General features: G+C 43.3%; 1 protein-coding gene across 21 annotated transcripts in view; it reads left to right on the top strand.

Moving 5' to 3' along the window:
* The window catches only part of gas7b (growth arrest-specific 7b), a 718,490-nt gene that overhangs the window by 52,707 nt on the left and 652,921 nt on the right, over nucleotides 1-12,862 (top strand). The gene's annotated exons all lie outside the window — the stretch shown is intronic.

The raw sequence follows: 12,862 nt of genomic DNA, 5'->3' as shown, positions 1-12,862 counted from the left end.
AGGGAGGAAAGTCGGTGGGGCATGGATAGGAGATGTTGAAAGTAACTGATCTATAGTCACAATATACAGAGAACTCAGATGAGGCTTTCATTGGGGCAGTGTACAGGAGAATGACAGTGGGTGTAATGGCTGGCCTGCGACAAAGCCTCTTGTCACGATCAAGAAACATGGAAGAATCCAACATCCAACGTGGCACAGGGCTTCGTACAATCCATGTTTAGTAGCATGGAAGTAATGACCAACTCCATGACAGCACCTGAGGACCCACCCATCTTGCAGGCATTTGGTGGACAATGTCTCAGCTTCAGTTGCAGCACAGGTAGACTTCTCAGTGCTACTGTGGAAATTCAACCTGAAGTCGTGAGATCCACACTTGTCACCATGCAAACACAACTTGATGCCATGCTGACTTAGAATGCTGCTATCATGGCTGCCAACACAGTTGCCCAAAGAGGCATGCAGGCTCTCACAACAGGTCAGCAATCTGTCCTCCAGTAGATTGCTAGCATCATTGAGGCAATGTCCCAGGGGACCATAGCACCATGAGACATAGGAGCAGAAGTAGTCCATTTGGCCCATTGAATCTGCTCTGCCGTTCAATGAGATCATGACTGATCTCATATGATCTTCCTCAACTCCAATCTTTTGCCTTGTTCCCATAACCCTTCACTCCCTTACTGATTAAAAATCTGTCTACCCCAGCCTTGAATATATTTAATGACCCAGCCTCTATAGCCTCAGAGGAAAGAATTCCATAAATTCAGTATTCTCTGAGAGAAGAAATTTTTCCTGAGCACTGTCTTAAATGGGCAACTCCTTACTCTGAGATACGACCCTCTGGTGCTAGACTCTCCAACAAGGGGAAATAACCTCTCAGCATTTACTCTGACAAACCCTGTGAGAATTCTATATGTCTCAATAAGGTTACCTCTCATTCTTCTCAATTCCAATGAGTACGGGTCCAAACTACTCAACCTCTCTTCATACCCAAGATCAATCTAGTGAAGTTCCTCTAATTCCAGTATATACTTCTTTAAGGGAGCCAAAACTCTTCACAGTCTTCCAAGCGTGGTCTAACTAGTACCTTGTATAGTTTTATCATGGCTTCCCTATTTTTATATTCCAGTCCCTTTTGAAATTAAGGCCAATATTCCATTTGCCTTCCCTATTTCCTGCTGAATTGCATGCTAGCTTTGTTTGATTTATATATGAGGATCCCCAAATCCCTCTATGCTGCAGCTTTCTGCAGTCTTTCTCCATTTAAATAATATTCAGCTCCTTTATTCTTCCTACCAAAGTGCAAAACTCCACATTTTCCTCCATTATATTGCCAATTGTTTTGCCCACTCACATACTCTTGTCTATATCCCTCTGTGGACTTTTGTGGACTCACTACTTGCCTTCCCAACCACTTTTGTGTCATCTGCAAACTTGACAATAGTACATTCACTCCTCTCATCCACGTCTTAAATATATATTGTAAATTACTGATCCCTGTGGCACTCCACTCCACTAGTTACAGGTTGCCATCCTGAAAATGCACGTCATATTCCAACTCTCTGTCTTCTCTCAGCCATTCCTCTGCCCATGCTAATATACTACCCCAAACACCATGGACTATTATCTTATTAAGTAGCCTTTTGTGCGGTATCTTATCAAATGCTTTTTGGAACTCCAGTTATACAACATCTGTTGGTTCCTTACTATCTATTCTGCTCGTTACCTCAAAGAATTCTAACAAATTTGTCAGATATGATTCCCCTTCGTGAAGCCCTCCTGATTCTGCTTGATTATGTTTTGTATTTCTAAATGCTCTGCCAGATGTTCCTTTGCAATGGATGTTAAGCTAAATGGCCTATACTTACCTGTTTTTTGTCTCTCTCCCTTTTTGAAAAAGAGTGTTACATTGGCAGTTTTCCAATCCTCTGGCATTTTTACAGAATGTGGAGATGCCGGCGTTGGACTGGGGTAAACACAGTAAGAAGTTTAACAACACCAGGTTAAAGTCCAACAGGTTTATTTGGTAGCAAAAGCCACACAAGCTTTCGAGGCCTCGAAAGCTTGTGTGGCTTTTGCTACCAAATAAACCTGTTGGACTTTAACCTGGTGTTGTTAAACTTCTTACTATTTTTACAGAATTTAAGGATTCTTTGGAGATTACTGCTACCTGTGCATCCACTATCTCAGTAGCTACTTCCTCCTTCCTACTTACAAGGATGCATCCCATCAGGTCCGGGGGACTTCTCAGCACTTAGCTCTGTTAGTTTCCCTAGTACTTTTTCTCTTGTGATAGGTATATTTATTTTCTCCCCAACCCCAAGCCTTTTCCCCATCCCTTTGCCCCTTTATTATTTCATCTTTTTGGAATGATATTAGCATCTTCCATTGTAATGACTGGTGCAAAGTATTTAATTAACTCCTCTGCCATTTCCTGCTTCTCCATTATTATTTCACCAGTCTCATTCTCTAAAGGGCCTATTTTAACTTTGGCCTCGCTTCCTATTTGCATATTTAATGAAGCTCTTACTGTGCATTTTTATATTACTCGTGAGTTTTCCCTCCTAGTTTATTTGCTCCCTCTTTATTACATTTTTGGTCAACTTTTGTTGGTTTCTAAGACTTTCGCAATCCTCTGTCTTATGACTAATCTTGGCCACATTGTCAGTTTTGCGATTGCAGTGTTCTGTAGTGTGGCGGAGACGCTACCCGGTTCTTGTTCAGCTGCAGTCTTTGCTGACTTGACTGACTTCCAGTCAGAGAGAGAGAGATTCTTGCAAAATTGCTATTTGCATGGGTAATGTGAGTATGTTTGTTGGCTTTTATTTCTGTGTCAAACTTTACGGCACTTGTTCTCACAGAGCACACACAGACAATGTGGGGCAGCTTTTCAGCTGGCTTTAAACCCATTCTTTGGGGGTGCTCTTACCATTGCACCCCACCGGGCTGATGGGCAGGGCTAGCCGGTACAATCACACGAGAGACAAGCAATCATGGTTTATGCCCAATTTCTCCCCTCTCATGATCTTACTGGCACTGGATATCCAGCACGATCAGCTGCATGCCCATTTCTGGCGCGAAGCTGAATAATTTATTTAAATATATTTAAATCTAATTTTACACTGATTTAATACACCAGGACGGTATCGTCGGGGTTCATTTGCCTCTGTGATCTTGCCGGCAAGAACCTGGAATGGAGAATCACAGCTGGTCCCCAGCGACCTGTCATGATGGCCTCGCCGGTAGAACTGGAGGCCATTGAGGCCCCCTGGGGAGGTTGGGGGCAAGGGGGGAGGCCTTTGCATAGTGCCAGACTTGCACTGCCAGACCCAGAGAGGGTGGGGCCTACTGGGGGGAGCCAGACCGGGGGAGGCTGGTTGCTGGTTGGTGGTGGGTGCATTCTGCATTAGGGATCGTTGGGAGCAGGGCGGGGTACCGCTGTGCATCTGCATCAGGGATCAGTGGGGTGAGGGAGGGGGACAATCATGGCTGGCCATGGGGGTGGGCGTGGAGGTCAGGTGATTGGCAGGGAGTTGGCTGGCCAATCGCGGGGTGGGGGAGGGCAGCTGATCGCAGGGCAGTCGGGCCGGCGATCCGGGCGGAGGGTCGGCTAGCGATCGGGGGGCGGGGGCGGGGGCAGCGGAATCGGTCCGGGCGGATGGGGGCCGCGGTAGTTGGAGAATACCTTGTTTAGGCAGGGAGGCTGGCTGAGAGCAGTAGAGGCTGAGTAACAGTAATTGCTAGAGACCTGCACAGGTGCAAGGGCGTCCCAATGCTCTCAGCCAGCGTTCGGGTATTTAAGCCCTGCCGCCCTCCCTCTGCCGGCAAGAAACCATTTCTGTTGTTTTTCATGCATTGAGTACATAAGATCGAAGATTTGAACTCGCTCAAAAAATGGATTTGAATCTTCCCCGTTTTCTTGGCCATCCTGGACTTAGAATTCTTTTGAAAAGATCACCACCGCCCCCCACCCCGGAGCCCCCACCCCCAGCATTGAATATTCCAAGTGTGAAGACGAATAGAACATAGAACAGTACAGCACAGAACAGGGCCACAAAAATCCATTTGGGTATTGCACAGGAAATCTTGTTGTGAGATGACCATTACGTTTAATTGTCTCTACCAGATATGGCAATTAGTCCCTGATTGCTCTGGTGATAGGGTAGGGTTTCCTTTGTCTCATAGAGAATTACCCTGCAGTAATTCAGCCAGTGGATTGTGTGCCCATTAAAAAAAAGTCTCAGGTCTTATTTAAAGCTCAATATTCCCAGACATAATTCAGTGTTTTTTTACTTTATTATTATGACAATTCTCTTTTGATCATCTTCTTACTGCTCCTCTTGTTCTTCTTTCTCTATCTGAGCTAACATCCAAAGTTATGGTGGCAAAGGCTGCGCCCTCATGGTAGCAAGGTTATGGAGAATGCCTTAGAACACCCATTCCTGTTAATCCTGGAGGACTCCTATGAGCAGTCCAGAAAGTGGAACTGTTGCTTCACTATGCCAATGTTTTCTTGGTGCAGGATAGGTGTGTTATGGTTATTGCCAGTGTAGCAGATATTCAAAAAGAGTTATCTTTGAGAAAAGGTTGCACACCATGTGGCAGCGCTTGTTTACTTGTGGAGCTCGCCAAAGCCAGAAGTGCAGTTGATTGCATCTTACATCATTGTGAATCCTGCCAGTCTGGCAAATTCATATGGGGTGGCACGGTGGCACAGTGCTTAGCACTGCTGCCCCACAGGAACCTTGGTTCAATTCCTGGCTTGGATCACTGTGTGGAGTTTGCACATTCTCCCTGTGTCCGTGTGGGTTTCCTCCGGGTGCTCCCGTTTCCTCCCACATTCCAAAGATGTGCGGGTTAGGTTGATTGGCCATGCTAAATTGCCCCTTAGTGTCCTGGGACATGTAGGTTAGAGGGATAGCGGAGTAAATGTACGGGGAAAGGGTATGGGTGGGATTGTTGTCGGTTCAGACTCGATGGGCCGAATGGCTTCCTCCTGCACTGTAGGGATTCTAGGATTCTATGGATTTTATGATTCTCTAGTCTTGCATTTCTCTGGCCTGTAAAAAGATGATGAAGGCCCCTCTGCAACAAAAAGGCTTTTCCCACCTCTCTGATGTAGCAAACAACAGTGGTGGACTGTGAGATGTGACTGATGTTCCCTCTTCATATCTGGAAAAATCTACTGGCGCAGTAATTGATGGCAGCGGTAACCTTGACAGCCACTGGCAGCATCATTCCCCATCCTGGTATAAGGCTGCAGGTTAAATTGTAGGAAGTGGCACAGTTCTGTAACCATCACCTGCGCATGCGCAGTTCAGAGCTCCGATCGTTCCGGCAGCGCTAAGCCCCGCCCACTGCGCGGATCGGACTGGAGCCGGCAAAAAGCGTATGGGCGCGCTGCAAAGAAGATTCCGGGCTCGGATCTGCATTACGCCCGGATCCAGCCCTTAGACTCCAAATGGTAAAATCGGGCCCCTTGTCTTTTGAAGGTCATTCTGCCAACACAAAGGTAAACGGCTGCCAGTGGGAAAGCTGAATAGTGTGGCCGCTCACCATTTTACCTGCACGTGGGATATTTTCATTTCATATCAGGAAAGGTCGATGTGCAAAATTGTGAACTGATCAGCATGACTTTAAAAGAACAAAACCAGTCAGTTTAATAAATGCTTCAATATTCTAATGATGTCATTCTGATTATTGAGTGACTACTTCACCTGTAAATCCTATACACCACTTGTTTTAGTGTTATTTTCATTCCTTTGAAGCAATTCTTCGGTAAAAATGAGACAAAAAGAAACACGAGCAGGGATGTGAGAACCTCTCCCCAAAGGAAAATCTGGTGCTAACTTGATCTAAGGAAATAATTACTCCAGGCCAAATGTACCATGTCAGAGTGAACGATCTAGACCTTACAAAGGAATTCCATTTGAGGAGATTGGGTTTCATTCGGGATGCAAAGGTGAGAAGTGAAAACCTGGATGAATTCTATTGTCACCCATTTGGACTCAGTGGATAAGGCATTGAATAGACACTACAACAATAAATCTCTATGCCATGGGATCAGCCAGTTTGTGTAAGCGCTACTTGCCCAAACCTTGCACTGAACAAAAGGGCTGCAACTCACTAAATGTGCAAATGGTCAACAATCATTCCACATGAATTATGCAAATAAATTTACGTTTTGAGGATAGCACTCATGATTTCTATATCCTGCATCATTCATGACACCTGTAACCCTCTTCTGTTTTTGTTAGATCGGCTCATATATTTCATGGGGATTTTGCAGTATGACTCCAAGTGGACAGAATAACGAAGTGATAAAGTTATAACTGCCTTCTTTACTGATTGTATCATTTTACAGTTTTGCGGGTCAAACTGGCTTTCCCCCCATCAGTTTTTACTTTTTGTTTTTATTCCTTCATGGGATGTGAGAGTCGCTGGCAAGGTCAGCATTTATTGCCCATCCCGATTTGCCTTGATGAAGGGTGGTGGTGAGCTGTCTTCGTCAGCCACAGCAGCCACATGTGAGGTAGATACATCCACAATCCTGAAAAAGGATAGAGTTTCAGGTGTTTTCACTCATTGATGATGAAGGAATAGCAGTATGATCCCAAGTCAGGATGTTGGGTGAGTTGATGGAAAACATGCATGCGGTGGTGTTCCCATACGTTAGCTGTCCTTGATCTCCTAGGTGGTAGAGGTCACAAATTTGAAAAATGCGATCAAAGGATCCTTGGCAGTTGCTGAAGTGTATTTTTTGATGTAACACACTGCTGCCAGTGCTGGTGTTGGAAGGAGTGAATGTTTATGGTGGTGGATGAGGTACACCAATCAGGCTGCTTTAACCTAGATGATGGTAAGCTTCTTGAGTGTTGTTGGAGCTGCACTCATTCAGGCCAAATTGGGAGTGTTCGATCAAACTCAGGACTTGTACTTGTAGATGTTGAACAGGTTCTGGGGAGTCAAAAAGTGAGTTATTGGCTGCAGAATTTCAAGCTTCTGACCTGCTCTTTTTGCCACAGTATTTAATAGCTGATCCAGTTAAGATTCTACTCAGTGGTAACTCTCAGGAAGTTGATGGTGGGGATTCAGTGATGATGATGCTATTGAATGACAAAGGTGGATCGTTCGATTGCCTTTTGTTGGAGATGATAATGCCCTTTCACTTGTGCAAACATTATTCTCACTTCCATAAAAAATACGAACTGCTTCAGAATCCAAGACTTTACTAAATTCTGTGAAATCATCAATGAAAAGCCCCACTTCTGACCTTATGATAGAAAAAAATTCATCAATGAAGCAGTTCAAAAAGATTGGTCGTAGATGCTACCCTGCGGTGCACTTACAGCAATGTTCTGGGGCTAAGATGCTTGGCTTCCAACAGCCATAAGCATCTTCCCTCAAGTTAGGCATGATTCAAACCAGTTGAGAACTTTCTCCTTTGATTCCTGTTGACTTTAAATTCACTAATGTTCCTTGATGCCACACTTGGTTAGATACTGGCTTGATATCAAGGGCAATCACTCATCTCACCTCCAGAATTCACCTCTTTTGTCCATGTTTGGACCAAGGCTGTAATGAGGTCAGGAGCCATGTCCCCCTGACAGAACCTAAAGTGACCTTAATTGAGCAGGTGAGTAAACACCACTTGATATTTTCGACAATACCTGCCATTAGTTTGCTGATGATTGAGAGTCGAGTGATGGAATGGTAATTAGCTGGATTGGAGTTGTCCTGCTAAATGAGGACATTGAAGCCACTTGCAAATATTGTCTGGGAGTATGCCTTTTTTGGACTTCTTTGTCCTCTTCATTTCACATTTGTCTCATTAGCTTGCATAATGTGCTGAATGTTACGTATAGCACGTTTTTATTTTCACAGGCTATTTGGCAATTCAATGGCATTGTTGCAGGTTTTTCATAGAATCATAGAATCCCTACAGTGCAGAAGGAGGCCATTCAGCCCATCGAGTCTGCACCGATCACAATCCCATCCAGGCCCTATTCTCATAACCCCACATGTTTAACCTGCTAATTCCCCTGACACTAAGGTCAATTTAGCATGGCTAATCAACCTAACCTGCACATCTTTGGACAGTGGGAGGAAACCGGAGCACCCGGAGGAAACCCACGCAGACACAGGAAGAATGTACAAACTCCTCACAGTGACCGGAGGCCAGAATTGAACTTGGGTCCCTGGTGCTGTGAAGGAGCAGTGCTAGCTACTGTGCCCCATTCTTGATTGAATACTCAGGTATAGATTAGCCGTAGCACAAATTAGCAGCAGGAATGAGAAAAACATAGGTTTCTGAGCATGTTGAACTGGAAGGGAAAGCAAACTAATTATTGCAGACTTTTTGTGAAAAAATCGGAGTTAATTCCCCAAGTTAGTGAAGAAAAAATCAAGAAACTGTACTCCTATCAATATTGTACTAATATTAACTATTGATGATACCCCTAATCCTTGGTTGATTAATTTTTACGAAGGAAAATCCCAAGCTTAAAAGTTGACCTCTCACTATAACCTCAGGTATAAAGCTGATCATTTTTTTGAAATGCAATTATCCTTTTGATTACAGAATAGCGCATGGTGAAAGGAAATCGAAGAATGAATGAATAGTTACATTTAAAAATATTTTGAACATAGATTTAAAGAACATAATTTTAAACGGACCTGCAAATTTTGGAAAGGATGAATATATTTGCTTCATGAACAAGCAATGCTTCAAAATCTCCAAATACTCCTTGAAGGATTATGTTACATTACCCTCCAGAATGTGGACGGTGCAAATATTTGGGCTCGTATAACATCAGAAGCACGTGTTTACATTTCAGGCTGAAATATAACACTTCTCTGAGATGAAGATATCTGGTAACTGTGCAACATAATATTTAAATCAAAATAACACATGCAAAGTATATATGTATCTTCCCCGGATGTTATAAAATTATAGATTTAAGTACATGATTTATCAATTGAATGAATTGCTGATTCCTTTACACCATCGTGCCATATTTGACCCAATAAGATTTAATGGATCTCATAAATATCAACAATCGTTGCGTTTTCCTGCAAACAGGTTACAATGACACACACCACCCCATTACGCCGTAAATGGAGCAATCTGTGACAGGTATAGACAGAGAAAGAAAATAAACCATATGGCACTGATGTTTGCTGCATAGTTCCATGTGAACTAGACATTTAATTAAAAAACAAATTACTATGGATTCGGAAACAACAACAGAAAATACTGGATATTCTCACCAAGTCTGACAGCATCTGTGGAGAGAGACAGAACTAATGTTTCAAGATTGGGTGATTCTTCTCTCTGTTCTCTCTCCACAAATGCTGTCAGACTGCTGAGATTTTCCAGCATTTTCTATTTTTGTAGAGATTTAATTAGGTCTGAGTATTAAGAATTGGTTAAATTAGAATATTTCTTTTTTTCTCCTGTTTATTGTATTCACATTCACCAGGACACATAAATTGACTCACAGTATTCAATTTTTCATGTTAGCCAAGACGTGTTTTCATAGAATCCCCTACAGTGCAGAAGGAGGCCATTCAGCCCATCGAGTCTGCACCAACCACATTCCCACTCAGGCTCTATTCCTGCAACCCCACATATTTACCCGGCTAATCCCCCTGACACTAGGGTCAATTTAGCATGGCCAATCCACCTAACCCGCACAGGTTTGGAGTGTGGGAGGAAACTGGAGCACCTGGAGGAAACCCACGCAGACAAAGAGAGAACATGCAAACTCTACACAGACAGTGACCTGAGGCCGGAATTAAACCCAGGTCCCTGGCGCTGTGAGACAGCAATATGAACCACTGTGCCACTGTGCGCCCATTTTCAATGATAAATTATTTCCGCCATTCAATTATTTTGGTGTTGAGTGCAGAGGTCTAATTCAAGCATTATTTATTTTTTTATATATTCCATTTTATTAGAAACCTTTTTTCTGCAACTATACACTGCATTTCTCCCATTCTCTACTATCTTGAAGGCATTGAATCATAGAAACGCTATAGTGCAGAAGGAAGACATTTGGCCCATCGGGTTTGCACCAACTGTCCACCAGAGCATCTGACCCAGGCCCTATGCTGTAACCCCACGTATTTATCCCACTACTCCCCATAACCTACACATTTTTGGACTAAGGAACAATTTTAGCACGGCCAATCCACCTAACCTGCACATCTTTGGACTGTGAGAGGAAACCAGTGCACCCAGTTGAAATCCACGCAGACACGGGGAGAACGTGAAAACTCCACACAGTCAGCCAAGGCTAGAATCGAACCAGGGTTCCTAGTACTGTGAGCAGCAGTGCTACCCACTGTGCCACCATGCCAGCTAGTTTGATTCATATTAGAGTGCAGTTCAATACTCAACATGAACTGCATTGCATCTTACATTAACAAGAATTCCTATGTCAACATCAGCATGTTGTCGCTGTTGTCATGCTACCATTTTCACATCAATTCAAAATGATTTCAGATGCATTTTGAAGATGTAGTGGCCGAAAACTAAAAACAAACATTGTAAGATTGCCAGTGGAAAGCCAATAAATCTTACTTTAATGCTCAGACTCCTCACCACTACAAGAGATAGTCATATTACGACCTGTTCTCTTCTAGTACCAGCATTTAAATGGCCCAAAGTTATGGTTGCCTGTGTCAACAGGATGAGTTTACCAACTGTGCAACTCTCAGGCTAGTGCCCAATAAGTAATTCCCCAAATGGCAGTTTAATGTCGCACTTGGAGGGATACGTAGCAATGTGAGACATCCCACTCAACCCCATCCAGACATGCCAATTTTAGTTGTCGATAGAAATTTAATTGTAAGGAATGTCCCGCCTCAGCTGTTTCTCCAATCTGAGGCTCCTGCGTCACATAACTTCAGCTTATATATTTTTATATGAGTAACTCATTGTGCTATCAGAAATTGCATTTAAAATATGCAATTTCCTCTTTTAAATTTAAATTGATAGTTGGAGAATCAATGCATTTTCACTCATTTTTAGTTTCATAATTACCTTTATGGCATTTTCTAATTTTAAAACAGCCTAACTAATGAAAATGCCAAATTATGTGGACTCCTTTTGACTCTTTGCCTCTTCACACACACTAACTCACAGAAAAGGCTAAGATGAATAATGGAACACCAATAAGTCATAATTAATCCATTCATTTATTAATGGAAATGATAATAAGTTGAGGGCAGCACAGTGATTAGCACCATTGCCTTACAGCGCCAGGGACTTAGGTTCAATTCTGGCCTTGGGTGACTGCGTGGAGTTTGTATGTTTTCCCTGCATGTGTTTCCTCTGGGTGCTCCAGTTTCCTCCCATAGTCTAAAGATGCACAGGTTAGGTGGATTGGCCATAATGAATGCACGGGGTTACGGGGATAGTGCAGGTAGGCGGAGGCCCGCCAGGGGAAGGGAGGATGTTCCTGGGTAAGATGGTCTTTCAGGTGGGCCAAAAGACCTACTTCTGCACGGTAGGGATTCTATGCGATTCTGTGTGATAATAACGTGTCTACGTATTAATCGACCTTCACGATGTTCTATTCATATACTTGCACAAGGCGTTTGAATTTGACAATTTGATTCAGTGTCAAATAAATGAGTTCCCGTTCTCAAAACAGTTTTTACCATTTAATTGGTACTTGCATGCAATTCGATGAAACAGAGAAAATAATTCTGTAAACACAGATACCAAAAGCTTCTGCAAGTATCTGATTTGAATTGATTTGATTTATTATTGTCACATGTATTAGTATACAGTGAAAAGTATTGTATCTTGCGCGCAATACAGACAAAGCAGACTGTACATTGAGAAGGAAAGGAGAGAGTGCAGAATGTAGTGTTACAGTCATAGCTGGGGTGTAGAGAAATATCAACCCAATGTAAGGTAGGTCCATTCAGAAGTCTGATTGCAGCAGGGAAGAAGCTGTTCTTGAGTCGGTTGGTATGTGTTGTCAGACTTTGTATCTGACAGAAGAAAGTACGTCCGGGGTGTGTGGGGTCCTTAATTATGCTGGCTGCTTTCCCGAGGCAGCGGGAAGTGTAAATGGAGTCAATGGGTGGGAGGCTGGTTTGAGTGATGGATTGGGCTTCATTCATGACCCTTTGTAGTTTCTTCCAGTCTTGGACAAAGCAGAAGCCATACCAAGCTGTGATACAACCAGAAATAGTGCTTTCTATGGTGCATCTGTAAAAGCTGGTGAGAGTCATAGCTGACATGCCAAATTCCTTTAGTCTTCTGAGACAGTAGAAGTGTTGGTGGGCTTTCTTACCTATAGTGTCAGCATGGAGGGACCAAGACAGGTTGTTGGTGATCTGGACACCTAAAAACCTGAAACTCTTGACCATTTCTACTTGGTCCCAATTAATATAGACAGGGACATGTCCTCTGCTATGCTTCCTGAAGTCGATGACTATCGCCTTTGTTTTGTTGACATTGAGGGAGAGATTATTGTCGTCGTACCAGTCACCAGATTCTCTATCTCTTTCCTGTATTCCATCTCATCATTGTTTGAGATTCGACCCACTACGGTGGTGTCATCAGCAAACTTGAAAATCAAGTTGGAGGGGAATTTGGCCACACAGTCATAGGTGTATAAGGAATATTGTAAGGGGCTGAGGACACAGCCTTGTGGGGCAATGGTGTTGAGGATGATCATGGAGGAGGTGTTGTTGCCTATCCTTACTGATTGTGGTCTGTGGGTTCGGAAGTTCAGGATCCAGTTGCAGAGGGGGGAGATGAGCCCCAGGCAATGGAGTTTGGAGATCAGTTTTATAGGAATAATGGTGTTGGAGGCTGAGCTGTAGTCAATAAATAGGAGTCTTA

The sequence above is a fragment of the Mustelus asterias genome, chromosome 12 (genome assembly GCF_964213995.1).
Source record: "Mustelus asterias chromosome 12, sMusAst1.hap1.1, whole genome shotgun sequence".
NCBI lineage: Eukaryota > Metazoa > Chordata > Chondrichthyes > Carcharhiniformes > Triakidae > Mustelus > Mustelus asterias.
The sequence above is the reverse complement of the archived record's forward strand: the minus strand, read 5'-3'. Positions and strand labels throughout refer to the sequence as shown.